The sequence below is a fragment of the Euprymna scolopes genome, chromosome 16 (genome assembly GCF_053919585.1).
Source record: "Euprymna scolopes isolate OS-2025 chromosome 16, ASM5391958v1, whole genome shotgun sequence".
Taxonomy (NCBI): domain Eukaryota; kingdom Metazoa; phylum Mollusca; class Cephalopoda; order Sepiida; family Sepiolidae; genus Euprymna; species Euprymna scolopes.
Window position 1 is genome coordinate 126,768,058 of NC_136497.1, and position 15,238 is coordinate 126,783,295.

The following is a 15,238-nucleotide window of genomic DNA, read 5'->3' on the forward strand; positions in this document are numbered from 1 at the left end:
GGACACTGACAACATTGGTATGCTAAGGATGGTTTTTGGAATGTACACTTCTAATCTTCCTCTGTTAAGAAAGGATATTGAAATAGACACTCTATTTTGTGAGGGGTGGTTTGTCAACGTATCTGCCAAAAATTTAATCTTGATAATCGTTTTCATGGCCCCCATGACAAAATTCTACGAACCGACCTTACGATATTGGGTATGCAGGTCGGAAAAATGTAAATGTTTGGTACTTATGTAGTTTTCGTTACTGTGCTCAAATAAGGTTATTATTTTAAAGGCATTGTGAACATGTTAAGGGAAAGTGTGTAAGATATCCGTGTTAGCATTTGAGATCCCCTTTTAGTTATAGGGTTTACGTCTATCAGGAAAAGAAAACTGAAAAAAGAAAGAAAATGAAACGTCGGTGAGTACATTGCCCGAAAACTTCTATTAGATATTAGTCTTTTTATAACGCAAATAGATAACAAATACATATGCCAGCCAAATTTGTTTAGTTTATCTTCACAACGGTAATTTCTATAAAATAACTTTTTGCATAATCCCTTGATTTAACCCAATAGGATTTTTTATTCAAAGAGCAAAAAATAAAGTTATATTGATTTATATCCTAAAACTACCTATTTGCATACAATGATAATGAATTTTTTTATGTAAAGGCAAACAGTTCACAAATAATGTAAATAATCGATAATGATTTTTTTTAAATCGGAAAACTTCTTACTTGTGTACAATATACATGCGGTCTTCATTCTCATTTCTCTTTTGCCTCCAAATTTTTCGTTTGGTAAAATATAAATCATGTGATTACGGGGTAGCGACAAAAAAACACTATTTAATCGATTGCCGTTTGTTATGGATGTAGTTGAATACGATATTAAGAATCACTTGTTTGGTACTTACGCGAGTATGATTATTTTAACGGGCTGGCGGAAGATAATATATATATATATATATATATATATATATATATATATATATATATATTGAGTGTTAATGATTTTTCAAATATTTTTAGAAATAATTATACGTTAATACAAGTGAAGTTTTTAGTCAGTGTGATACTTGTATGGAGAGCAACAAAAATGGGTTTAATGAATTAACAATACAAAACGTAAACATATTAGTCTTATGTAAGTGCACTGAATTATGGACCGCTTTTTTAAGTTACGTGTTTTTAAAATTTTTATTACGTTTTAACTCCAAACAAGGCCCAGTGTCACTTTGATGTAGTAGCCACTACTATCAGGGTCATAATTTGCAGGGATTTGAATGAACTTGCACTTGGTTACACTGTTAGAGAATGCATAGAGAGTGTGAGAGAAAAAGAGAGAGAGAGGAGGGAGAGTGTGAATTACATTGTAGACACGTTGACAGGAAGTTAAGATCAGCTGATTGGATTGCGTGTGAGTCATGTGATCAGATTAGCTGAATCGAGGAGATTTGGTTGGGACTTGGAAGAGAGCAGACGGTTCGCCATTGTCTCCTCCCCTTCGCTGGGGGTGGGGAACGAACGTTGACGTGGTAGAAATAAGACCTAGGAGAAAAAAAAACAACACTGGCCAAATTCACTTTCATTACTTCTGTGAACAAACTGGAAGGTGAATAAAAAAACTATAGAACCAATTTCTTGTCTTGGTAAATAAATATTCGTCCCCAAAAACAGGTATCAAGTCTCCCTCCCAGACGAGAATTTCCAGATGGACCAACGAAGAAGCAGAGGTATGTGAATATGCATGTCACACATATATTTACACTTAACAGCATTTGAACATATGGAATAGAAAGACCACTAGACGATCACACATACAGCGTCATATACTCTGATAAGATAATCAAACACTCAATCCTTTATAAATAGACACGTTTTAATATATCATCTCCATTCCAATTTCAACCAATATACAACAAACGCTCATTTATGGTCCGACAACGTAACAACACTTATCCATTGCAAATACGTTGTGTCTATTTATCTCGGTTTATAGTATTGCACAATTTCTAAATGCAATATTATTTAATTTAATACTAAAATTTGTAGGGAGCTGAGCAGCAAGACTCCTGTTCGCCTGTTCGCATGACACTCGAACTTCTTCCTGTCAGTTAGGAAAACAGGAACTGGAAGGGAATTCAAAAGTCTAACATTTCTTGGGAAGAAGCTATTAGAGTATAAAGCTTTCTTACATCTACGGATGCCTATTGTGTAAGGATGTACCTTGCTGCTCGTCGGGTTTGTCAGGGGTGTTTACGGCGAGAAAGTACAAGGACTTGTAGTTCGTCGGAGCATCCATCATTAACAGTACTTGTAAAACAGGCAGAAACAGTTTGTCCATAGGACAGAGGTTGAAGCTTAGATGGCAGTTCGATGCCTATCGCGTAAGTGACTCTCTTTTGAACCCTGTACAGGAGTGAGAGACTAGTAGCCGATTAACCAGCCCAAATGTGACAACAATACTCTATACATGGGCGAATGATGGCCTTATAAAGGAACAGACAACTTTGAGGCGTAAGTAACTTTCTAGTCTGGTGATTGCAGTTGTTTGTTGAGAAAAAAGAACTGGTAGTAGGCAGGCAGGCTCGAATCCGTACCGTTAAGGAGAAAAAGAACGTGAAAAAACAAACAAGACGTATTTGCAGTTGCGTCAGTCGCCAAAGCGGAAGTGGCGAAAGTTTAAATTAACGGTAGACAATCGAAAAGAGGCGCTGACTTTCGAAAATATCGGCGAAAAACACGACCCCTTCCTGTAAAAAAGTGCCCAATTTACGGTGAAGGAATTTATGTTTTTGGCCAATCTTTGGATATTTGTCGTCAGAAGAGTTTTAGCCAGGCATACATACATACGTACATACATACATACATGCATACATACACGTGCTGATGATTGCAACGCCTTGTCAGACGAGTGCGCTCCCTCAGACATTTAAAAACCATGAGCCAAAATGCCTGAGGGAGTATCTATACAAAGATGATGTTACAGAGTCTTAGCTTTGTACGACAGCTAAGTCTCTCTCTCGGTTCAAAATGTTGAGATCCAGCAACAAGCAAGAGCAAGATAGCCAGCAACGAATTAAACTGCAGACCAGCTTAATGCGGGTACTGGTCTCTCGCTTTATGTTTTTTTTTTAATCAGAGATTTGCTTCTCCTAGAAAAGTTGCCTTTACCACGGCTTACGGGAGCCCTCTCCACCCCAATACACATATACACACACACAAATATACACGCATACATGCATACGTACATGCATACATACATACATAGATACATACACACATACATACATACACACATACATACACACACATACATACATACATACATACATTTAAAGGACAGGAGCGAGTTATACTCTAGATTAAAATATCTGCAAGTAAATACAAAGCATAAAACAAAGAAAAAAGCATTAGGTTGAAATAATCAGTGTACTATCGGTGGGTAACAACGAGTTAACTATCGTGCCGCCATGTTGTCAAAAATTGACGACGCAAACTAACCGTCCGAAAATACGTAAAGAGCCAAAAAATGTCGTCTTAGTGGAATTTAGTGGAAAAGGAACCAAATTAGCAAAGGGACCGTCATTATTTGTGTAGGAACTAATGTGTGATGTTAACAGGAGAAAAGTGTAGAGGAAATGTATATAATACCGAAGCTTGTACTGATGAACTATTTTCCCCGGTGTATGTTGGGAAAGTAGGGGGGAAAAGGAGTTAGAGGATTAGTAGTGAGTTACCACCTTTGTTTGTGTAATGTGTGGGAGAGTTAATTTTGCGGAACTAATATAGAAAGGTGCGTTTATTGAAACGAATAATAACAACCAGGAAACACGTACTAAATACAGGCAGCTAGCAAAAGCATAATACAACTGATAAAATATCTAATCTTCGACCGTATTGTTATTTTATATTGAAAGGGGGCATATTCGGTAATTAGAGAAATAAAGTAAATATGAGTATAAATAATGTATATTAAATGAAAAGGCGAGAATCTTTCTTTTTTCTTTTTTTTATAAGCGGGTCACCACTTATCAAGGCCCGGAAGCCACTCAGGGATAAGGGTTATTGCAAGTACAGTACGTTGTACGTTAGTGTTTAGATTTCATAAAGTGTCTGCTTAAGGGGGCGGTTCATCAGGAATTTGTTTACGTTGGATTTGAAGACATCCAAGTTGTAGTCAGGTGTGAAACAGACAGACGGAACAGAGTTCCACTGGCGTACTGTTCTAAGAAAGAAACTGTGTTCATGGAATCTACGTTTTGATTTAGGCACAGATAGAGAGTGGGGAAAATTTTTCACTGTGGCTTCAGCTAGACGGGTGTTTTTCGTAAAAGATTGGCGAGGGGGACCAGAGATTGGAGCTCAGACGAGCACTTGCCATGTAAATAATGGTAAAACAAAGACAGGCATGCAACGTCTCTTCTGTGGGAGAGAGGTTGCAGGAAAGAGAAATGGACATCCCCCACTAAGCCACGAAGTCTATTTTGTACTCTGTCAAGGCAGGATAGACTATTTTTTTTGCAGCTCCTGCCCAGATATGGCAGCAGTCTTCCATCATTGGACGTAATTGGCTTTTATATAGATAGAGAATTGCATCAGTAGTGAGATATCTCCTGAGCGGTAGAAGGAACCCACCATCTTACAGCGACCCTGGCAACAGACTTGATGTACGTGTTCCATTTCACATCATGAGTAAAGGCCAATCCCAGAAGCTTGTCAAAACATCGAGCTTCTCCTAGGCGAGAGCCATCCGTTACAATTGATGCCAGATGGGGATCAGAGCGCTGATGGTGTAAAGATAGGAGCTTGGCTTTAGATGCATTAAAGGTAACCAGCCACGTCTTTCCCCACTGAACTACACGCTCGAGATCAGAGGAGAGAGAATCAGAGAGAACTTTGTCATTTACAGCCTTTGATGTCTTGCCGTAGATGGTCGTGTCATCAGCATAAATGTCAACGAATGATTCAAGTATGTGCTTAGGGAGATCATTAATGTAGATCAGGAAGAGAGTTGGGCCCAGGATGGACCCCTGAGGGACTCCAGCATTAATACTGCAGGCCTCTGATTTTTGTCCATCGATCACTACTCTTATGAGCCTATTAACCCAGTAATCAAACGTTAAAAAAAGAATACATATTACAATTTAGATACGATGATAGGAATGCAGAACATCGTCCACTGTGTTAGAAATAACTATACAACTAATTGGCTGAGAGTAAGTAGAATCGGACTATGTAAATTAAGGAATTTTCTTCGTGTTGCCAAAAACGTGCTGGAGACATGTATATTATGAACATCCACGTGAGGGGATATTCACACGTCTTAGCACGTTCCGACGTCAGAAAGAATGATAGATTACAATGTATCAAGTTAAAATTAGTAATCAGGCAGAACCAGTCATTTGGGAGAGTCAGAACAGGTTCGCAGTTGACAGAGAGTTGAAAGAGAGTGTAAGCCGAATCCGCTTTCGGAAGCGAACCACAAAAAGAGACAAGACAATATAATTGTGCAAGGTATCGAATATCTGATCATCATCTTATCCAGCTGAAATAAATGTCTTCATGTTATAAGTAAGCGTCTGTCTTTGTTTGTCATCTACCTACATGTAATGTGTTTTGTCTATCGCCTTTTATATGAACATTATATGAATCACCTTTCCGAAGTGTTAACTGTCTGTATCTATCATTATAATTCATTCCCTTCTTCGTGTTAAAAATCACTGTCTACGTCTCTCTTTATATCTATTTAATTGGCATCACCGTCGTCACGGTTTACGCCGTTAAATATATATATATATGTGTGTGTGTGTGTGTGTGTGTGTGTGTGTGTGTGTGTGTGTGTGTGTCTAATCCTCCGTTATATGTCTTGTTCCATATATGTACGTCCAACTATTAAACAATGTATATTATTTAATGCTTTAATACATTTTCTCATATTTTTTAAGAAATTCATGGCGCCATACCCAATAATACGATCTCACGTTCCCGAAAATTATTTTTAACAAAATTTCAGTGGTGGAATATGAAACTTGAAAACTAAGGCTTAAAAAATATCCCAAAACTGTAAAACAACCATCGATCGATAGAAATTAAATTTCCTTGCACTTGGTTACAGATATTTATTGTAAATATGTTGTCTATATTGATTAATCTCGGTTATTTTTTTGTATAACTAGCTAGCCCACTTGGCGTTGCCAGTTATCGAAAAGAAAAATTTTGAACATACCTTGTGCCCACTTCACGTAAGTACACCCGACAAACCCGTACCGCGAAGGAGGAAAAGGTAAGAATGCCAAAAAACGAGACGACTTTATCGTTGCGTCCATCGCCAAACAGAAATTGACAAATGTTTAAAGTTACGCTTGTCAATCGAGAAGAGGGAGTGACATTCGAAAATACGGGCGAAAAAAGCGACCCCTCCTGTAGAAATGTGTCAAGGAATTCATGTTTTTGTCGAATTTTCAATACCTTGCGTCCAAAGGGTGGAGCCTCAAACCGAATACGATCTCGTGAAAATCCGTCGCCTTTGTTGGAAGTTTAAGGCAGACATACAAACACGCATACAAACATACATTTAAACAGACCGGTGAGCTTTGTATTATTGGTTACAGTCTCGGTTTATGAGAAAATTACTTTTTATAAGAAAAATTACTATGTCGTTTCATAAAAAAAACACGATATGGTTTTATGAGAACAATTTCATTGTCGTTTCATAAAAATTACAATGATCTTTCATAAAAAATAACAATGTCGTTTCATAAAAAAATAACAATGGTGTTTCATAATAAAATTACAATGCCGTTTCATAAAATAAGTAACAATGCCGTTTCATAAAAAAATAAAATGTTGTTTCATAAAAAATAAAAATGCCGTTTCATAAAAAAATAACAATGTTGTTTCATAAAAAATTACAATGCGGTTTCATAAAAAATAACAATGCCGTTTCATAAAAAAATAGAATGTTTCATAAAAAAATAACAATGCGTTTCATAAAAAATAACAATGCCGTTTCATAAAATAAAATGCCGTTTCATAAAAAATAACAATGCCGTTCATAAAAAATAACAATGACTTTTCATAAAAAAATAACAATGCCGTTTCATAAAAAAATAACAATGCCGTTTCATAAAAAATAACAATGCAGTTTCATAAAAAAAATAACAATGCCGTTTCATAAAAAATAACAATGCCGTTCATAAAAATATTAGAATGTTGATTCATAAAAAAATTACAATGCCGTTTCATAAAAAATAACAATGTCGTTTCATACAAAAATTACAATGTCGTTTCATACAAAAAATACAATGTCGTTTCATTAACAAATTACAATGCCGTTTCATAAAAAAATTACAACGTCGTTTCATAAAAAATTACCATGCTGTTTCATAAAAAAATACAATATCGTTTCACAAAAAATTACAATGTCATTTAATAAAAATTACAATGCCGTTTCATAAAAAATTACTGTGTCGTTTCATAAAAAATTACAATGTCGTTTCATAAAAAATTACAATGCTGTTTCATAAAAAAGTACAATGTCGTTTCATAAAAAAATAATGTATTTGCATAAAAAATTACAATGTCGTTTCATAAAAAATACAATGTTGTTTAATAAAAAATAACAATGCGTTTCATAAAAAAATTAATATTGTTTCATAAAAGAATTATACTGTTATTTCATAAGAAAAATAAAATGTCGTTTCATAAAAAATTATAATGTTTCATAAAACAATTATAATGTTGTGTTAAGTTTTGAGATATTGTATTGGACAAACATGGCGGCGTAGTTCAGATCAGTAACTCAGATGGCGACAAAAAAAATTAGAATGTCATTTCATAAAAATATTACAATGTCGTTTCATAAAATAAAAATGTCGTTACATAAAAATTACACTATCGTTTCATAAGAAAATTAGCCTGTCGTTTCACCAAAAAATTATAATGTTGTTTCATAAAAAATTATAATGTTGTCACATAAAAAATTATAATGTCGTTACTTATAAAAATGCAATGTTGTTTCAAAAAATATTACAATGTCGTTTCACAAAAAATACAATATCGTTTCATAAAAAATTACAATGTTGATCCATAAAAAAATTACTATGGTGTTTTCATACAAAATTATAATGTTGTTTAATAAAAAATTATAATGTGGTTGCATAAAAAATTACAATGTCATTTCATAAAAAATTACAATGTCGTTTTATAACAAAATACGATGTCGTTTTATAAAAAACTATAATGTCGTTTAATAAAAAAAAAGTTCATGTCGTTTCATAAAAAATTACAATGTCGTTTCATAAAAAATTACAATCTCGTTTCATAAAAAAATATAATGTTGTTTCATAAAAAATTATAAGGTTTTATTCATAAAAAATTATAATGTAATGTCTTAAAAATACAATGTCGTTTCATAAAAAATGATTACAATGTCGGTTCATAAAAAATTACAATGTCGTTTAATATAAAATTACAATGTCGTTTCATAAAAATACAATATCATTTCATAAAAAATTACAATGTCATTTCATAAAATTACAATGTGTAAAAAGTGTTTGATTCGAATGGGGGTATGAGACGAATGGATTCGCCAATCATTTTTATAACCAACGGCTTTGCTAAACAACCAATCAAAACGTCGCAAAATTATTATAAAAATCGTCGCATTTTGGATTAAATCAGTTCGTTATTTGCTACGTCACGGCCGCATTTAATTCTTCGCCACCATCTTGGTTACTGATCTGAACTACGTGGCCATCTTTGTTCAACATAATATCTCAGAACTTAAGAGGTAAACTATGCGGCGGACCGCATTTGATTCTTGGTCGCCATCTGGGTTACTGATCTGAACTACGCCGCCATCTTTGTTCAACACAATGTCTCAAAACTTAACACAATGTCATTTCATAAAAAATATAATGTTGTTTCATAAAGAAATTATAATGTCGTTTCATAAAAAATTATAATGCTGCTTCATAAAAAATATAATGTTGTTTCATAAAATATTATAATGTCGTTTCATAAAAAATTACAATGTCGTTTCATAAAATAATTACAATGTCATTTCATAAACAATTACATTGTCGTTTCATAAAAAAATTATAAAGATGTTTCATAAAAAATTACAATGTTGTTTCATAAAAAATTACAATGTCGTTTCATAAACAAATTAAAATGTCGTTTCATAAAAATTACAATGGGGCTTCATAAAAAAATTACAATGTTGTTACATAAAAAATACAATGTCGTTTCATAAAAAATTATAATATCGTTACATAAAAATACAATGGCGTTCCATAAAAAATTACAATGTTGTTTAATAAAAAAAATTTCAATGTCGTTTCATAAAAAAATTACAATTCCATTTCATAAAATATTATAATGTTGTTTCATAAAAAAATTACAATGCCGTTTCATAAAAAAAATGATAATGTTGTTTCATAAAGAAATTATAATGTCGTTTCATAGAAAAATTATAATGTTGTTTCATAAAAAATTATAATGGCGTTTCATAAAAGAATTACATTGTCATTTCATAAAAATTACGACGTCGGTTTATAAAAAATTATAATGTCATTTCTTAAAAATTACAATGTCGTTTTATAAAAAATTATAATGTCGTTGCATAAATAATACAGTATCGTTTCTTAAAAAACATTATAATGTTGTTAATAAAAAATTACAATGTTATTTCATAAAAAATACAATGCTGTTTCACAAAAAATTACAAATCATAAAAATTCATAAAATAATTACAATGTCGTTTCATAAAAAATATAATGTCGTTTCATAAACAAATTACAATGTCGCTTTATAAAAATTACAATGGCGTTTCATAAAAAATTATAATGTTTCATGAAAAATACCATATGATTTCATGGAAAAATTACAGTGTCGTTTCATAAAAAATTGCACTGTTGTTTCATAAAAAAAATTATAAAGATCGTTTCATAAAAAATTATAATGTCGTTTCATAAAAAAATTATAATGTCATTTCATAAAAAAATACAATGTCGTTTCATAAAAAATTACAATGTCGTTTCTTTAAAATTACAATATCGTTTCATAAAAAATTACAATGTCTTTTCATAAAAAAATTACAATGTCATTTCTTTAAAATTACAATGTATTTTCATAAAAAAATTACAATGTCGTTTCTGTAAAATTGCAATGTCGTTTCATAAAAAATTAGCATGTATTTTCATAAAAAATTACAATGTCTTTTCATAAAAAATACAATGTCGTTTCATAAAAAATTAGCATGTCTTTTCATAAAAAATTACAATGTCTTTTCATAAAAAATTACAATGTCTTTTCATAAAAATAAAAATGTTGTTTCATAAAAAATTACAATGTCTTTTCATAAAAATAAAAATGTTGTTTCATAAAAAATTACAATGTCTTTTCATAAAAAATTAGCATGTCTTTTCATAAAAAAATACAATTGTCTTTTCATAAAAAAATTACAATGTCTTTTCACAAAAATAACAATGTCGTTTCATAAAAAATTACAATGACTTTTCATAAAAAATTACAATGTTTTTCATAAAAAATTACAATGTCTTTTCATACAAAAATTATAATGTCTTTTCATAAAAAATTACAATGTCGTTTCATAAATAATTACAATGTCGTTTCTTTAAAATTACAATGTCGTTTCATGAGAGAATTTACAATGCCGTTACATAACGAAGTGTTCACTGTATTTTTCTAAGAAAATTTTGAATATCGTTTAATAAGAAAATTTACCATGTCATTTTATAAGAAACATTACTGTGTCAATTTGTGACAAAATTTCCAAATGTCGTTTTATAAGAAACATTACAATGTTCTTTCATAAAAGATTACTATGTTTGTTGTATAATAAATTCAAAAATAGCGTATTACAGACACGCACCTATTGTATTTATTTCCATCACTATTCAATTTGCAATATTTCGAAGACTTTCAATTACTTTTCGTGTTCGTAAATTAGTTTCGGTCAAATAAATTTTTGGTACGTTTCCTCCAAATAAAAACGTGGGCACCGAAAATGCGCCGTTTTAATTTGCTCGTTCTGTTTATTTTAATTACAAACATTTGAAATTGATATGATAATCAATCTTAATACTGTGGCTGCTACTGCTGCGCGCGTTAATTATACAAATACGAGGTTCCAGTTAATCATGGAGCTGCTTGAGAGCGGTTTTGTCAATTTATTTACACGAAAAACTCGCAAGTAACAACTTAATGAGATATTTTAGTCGCCGATCTTCTTCATTTTTCATTTTACTGTTATCCACCCCAAACAATTCACAGTGAGACTTGGATGTAAGGGGATACGATTTTTGACCAATTACACAAGGTCACTAGATAAGGAGTTAAGCAACGAGCTGTCTGTTCACACTCCATTTTAATTTCAGCATGTCACTTCAGTCAGTTTAGCAAGGAACATGGAGACAATTTTAATGACGAGCTGTTCAAGGGGAGAAATAATTTAAGTAAAACGCTTTACAGCATCTAACGATTTGTAGAGTGTAGGGGTGAGATTTTGCTGCTTGTTACGTTCACTAAAGTACTATCGCCAAACGTGTTCATGTTATTGGAGTCTGTCAGGGCAAATTCAATTAAAATACTTGTAAAACAGACACGGAGATTCAACATTTCGGCGATGGAACAGGGGGGCGGACTTTAGTTGATAGTGGGGTATTTATTAAGTTAGAGACAAGCTTTAGACCTTAAAACTAGCACCATGTGTGTTTCTGTGTTGGGGTGGAGAGGGTTCCTGTAAGCTATGGTAAAGGCAAGCTTTCTAGGAGAAGCAAATCTCTGATTTAAAAAAAACTATAAAGCGGGAGACCAGTACCCGCATTAAGCTGTTCTGCAGTTTAACTTGTTCTTGGCTGTCTTGTTCTTGCTTGTTCCAGGATCGCAACATTTTGAACCGAGAGAGAGACTTAGCTGTCGTACAAAGCTAAGACTCTATAACATTTTCTGTATATACTCCCTCAGGCATTTGTCTATTAAAATGGTCATGTGGCGATGAAAGTCATTTTTGGGCTCATGGATTTTTAAGTCTCTGAGGGAGTGGCATTCGTCTTACAAGACGTTGCAATTATCATATAATATATATATATATGCAACAAGACGTTATCATATAATATATATATATATGCAACAAGACGTTGCAATTATCATATAATATATATATATATATATATATATATATATATATATATATATATATATATATATATATATATATATTCCACACTAAAGCAACGTTGCAGCTCACACAAGCTATGCAAACCAACAAAGCAGAAGTCCAAGACCTGGGTTTCGCTCTCATTTGACTTCATCGATTAAACACAGCTGGTCAGAATTCGAAACCCGATGCGAGTCCTCTGCCACCTGAGCTAGTGCGCCGCACAAGCAAAGCAGAGGCATTTATTTTTTCTTTCCAATTATAGAGAAAAACAAAGAATGGAAAATAATCATACCTTTTGAATATTCTCGTATATATAAATATATATAGCCATCCACAGAAAGTACTGCTTCGTTGTGTCACAACTCATCAACCAGGGATAGAACATACAACTATTGTTTTGACAGTCGGCACTTCAAACCACTGGACCAGAGATTGGTGCTCGTTAACGTCTCATCAAATTTCTATTAAATAAACATTCTCCCATCGCTTATACAGTGCTCGCGCTGCTAGTCTATTTAAAAATATTCTGTATATGTATGTATATATATATATATATATATATATATATATATATATATATATATATATATGTATATAAGTTTAGTTGTTATATTTAAATTCTAAAAAAACAACATATCGGCACATATATTCTCATATATTCGAATTGAGTTTATTGTTTGACAAAAGGAATATATAGAAGTGGTTATGTTGGTTTCCTTAATCCATGGATTTTCAATAGTGGCTCATATCAACAGAGGAAATGAAATGCAGTTATCAAAATGTTCGGCTGTGAATAGACACTTATTTTGCTTTTCAGCACAAATATTTAAACTAGTTTTTTGAGTGGTGAATAATAATTATTTGGAGATAACTATAGGAAAAGGGAATTTGATACAACCTGGGCAGTCAATTATCGGAAGGATTACACAGAATATATGTCCAGGGGAGAAGGCAATAATCCCGTCTAACAAAAAAGCGTGGTTGCTCCTTATTGATTTTCCGGAAGGTATACGGGGCAGCCGTATTTGTTGGTGCATTGAGTGTGTTTTGGTAGATGTAATCCAAAATCTTTTTAGGTGATCACCCAATGTATCAGGTGTTGGATAGGTATAGTATTCGATTTTATTTATGCTCGTAGTTAATAGAATTTGAGCATTGAATTTTGTATGCACACTGATATATCTAAACATACAAATACAACGAGCGTGCACCTCACAGTTAAACATATACATGCATCAACAATTGATCGGGTTTATTTCATAATTCTATTTAAGAGAAGGGGAGTAATCCCCATTTGTCTGCGCATACAGATGGTCCGGGGAGATGCAGCCAGTTAGAGCGCACTAAATTACGGCTAAGGTGTGTAACTCCATTAAATGCCCATGTTCACATACACACACGCACATACAAATGTGTGTATATATATATATATATATATATATATATATATATATACATATACGCACATACATACACACACACGTGTATACATGTACACACACACGTGCATACACCCATATATACATTTTTGCACATAATAATATATATATACACACACAAACACAAAACGCACGCCCACATGCTCACACATATATATATACATCCACATACATGAAGAAATGATATTAATGGATGCAAATATATACATATGTATATATATATGCATACATACACACCTATATATATACATACACATACATATGTACAGCCATACACAAATAGACATGTACAAACATATACTTACTAAAGCACGCGCATGCATAAGTACACATATAGACATACGTATATAGTAACACAAATACAAAGCATACAACATCCACGCACTCATGCATGCATACATATACACTCATACATGTGTAAATCCATATAGGGGAAAATTGTACATATACACTCATACATTTGTAAATACATATAGGGGCAAATTGCCAACACTAGTTCAGGTACTAGTGACATATGCCCATGTGGTCCTAGACATTGTATCAAAGTTTACAATTACCCAAAGGTGCTAAGTTCAATCCTGAACGAAGGCAGTGGAAAAGTAACATTCAAAACAGAGAATCAGCAACTATGTCCCAAAGCCTAGCTGAAGTCCAAACACGGTACCCCCGTAATAATAATAATAAAGGGTTGGGTTCGAGACTCCTAACAAACGGTTCCCCAGTTCGATACAAAACACCTGACGAAGGCCGGAGGGCAAAACGACCGAAACGTTGTGACAATAACAACCAAGATGAGGAAGTCAGTCCGACAATCTCAATCAATGCATAAATGGTGCTTAAGCCGTTGGAGATTCTACTATGGGTGTGGGATAGACTTGCCGAGGGGGAATGGATTATTAGGTTCGAGTCGTTTTCAGAATGGAGTTCCTGAGTAACTTGGGTGTGACCATGTGTCTCATTTATGGGGTTAGCATAGTGGAAGTCAATGGCGTTCTCTAGTGTTGCTGGTTCTATAGTTAATATATTTTGAGTGCGATTGTTGGGTGTTCTATCAGTTATATTTACTGTTGTGGTTGGAAAGTCGGTGACTGTACATGAGTATATAACGTATTTGTGCATACAATCGTTTCTTAATGGGCTAGATTGTTTGTTTCGGAAATTACAATTTTGTGTGGATGGACTCTACGGCGGAGGGATCTGGTATTTTCTTATTTTAGAGTTGTTTGATGCTATTATCGTGTGTGCTAGGTTAGGCATTATGGAGTAAGAGATTTTTATTGAGTTTATATTTAATGTAGTGCTGTATCTATGGGGTTGTTGAAAGGATTGTTCAACTATTTTAAATAATTCCTTTGGTATATTAGTTTGGTGATGTATGGTGGGTTGAACTATATGGATTTTTGTAGCCTTAATTTATTGCTATTCTTTTTATTTTGGTTGTAACTGCATTTAGTCTTAGACTTTGTGTGCTCTGGATGAGGATTATGCTTGCTCGAGGAATTACGGATGGGGTTATTGTTTTCTTTTGGGTCATGTTATTCGTGATTATGGATTTATTCTGTTTTTTTTTCTACTTTTTTTACTATGTATTCTATCTTATCCGTATATCCTAAGTTGCGT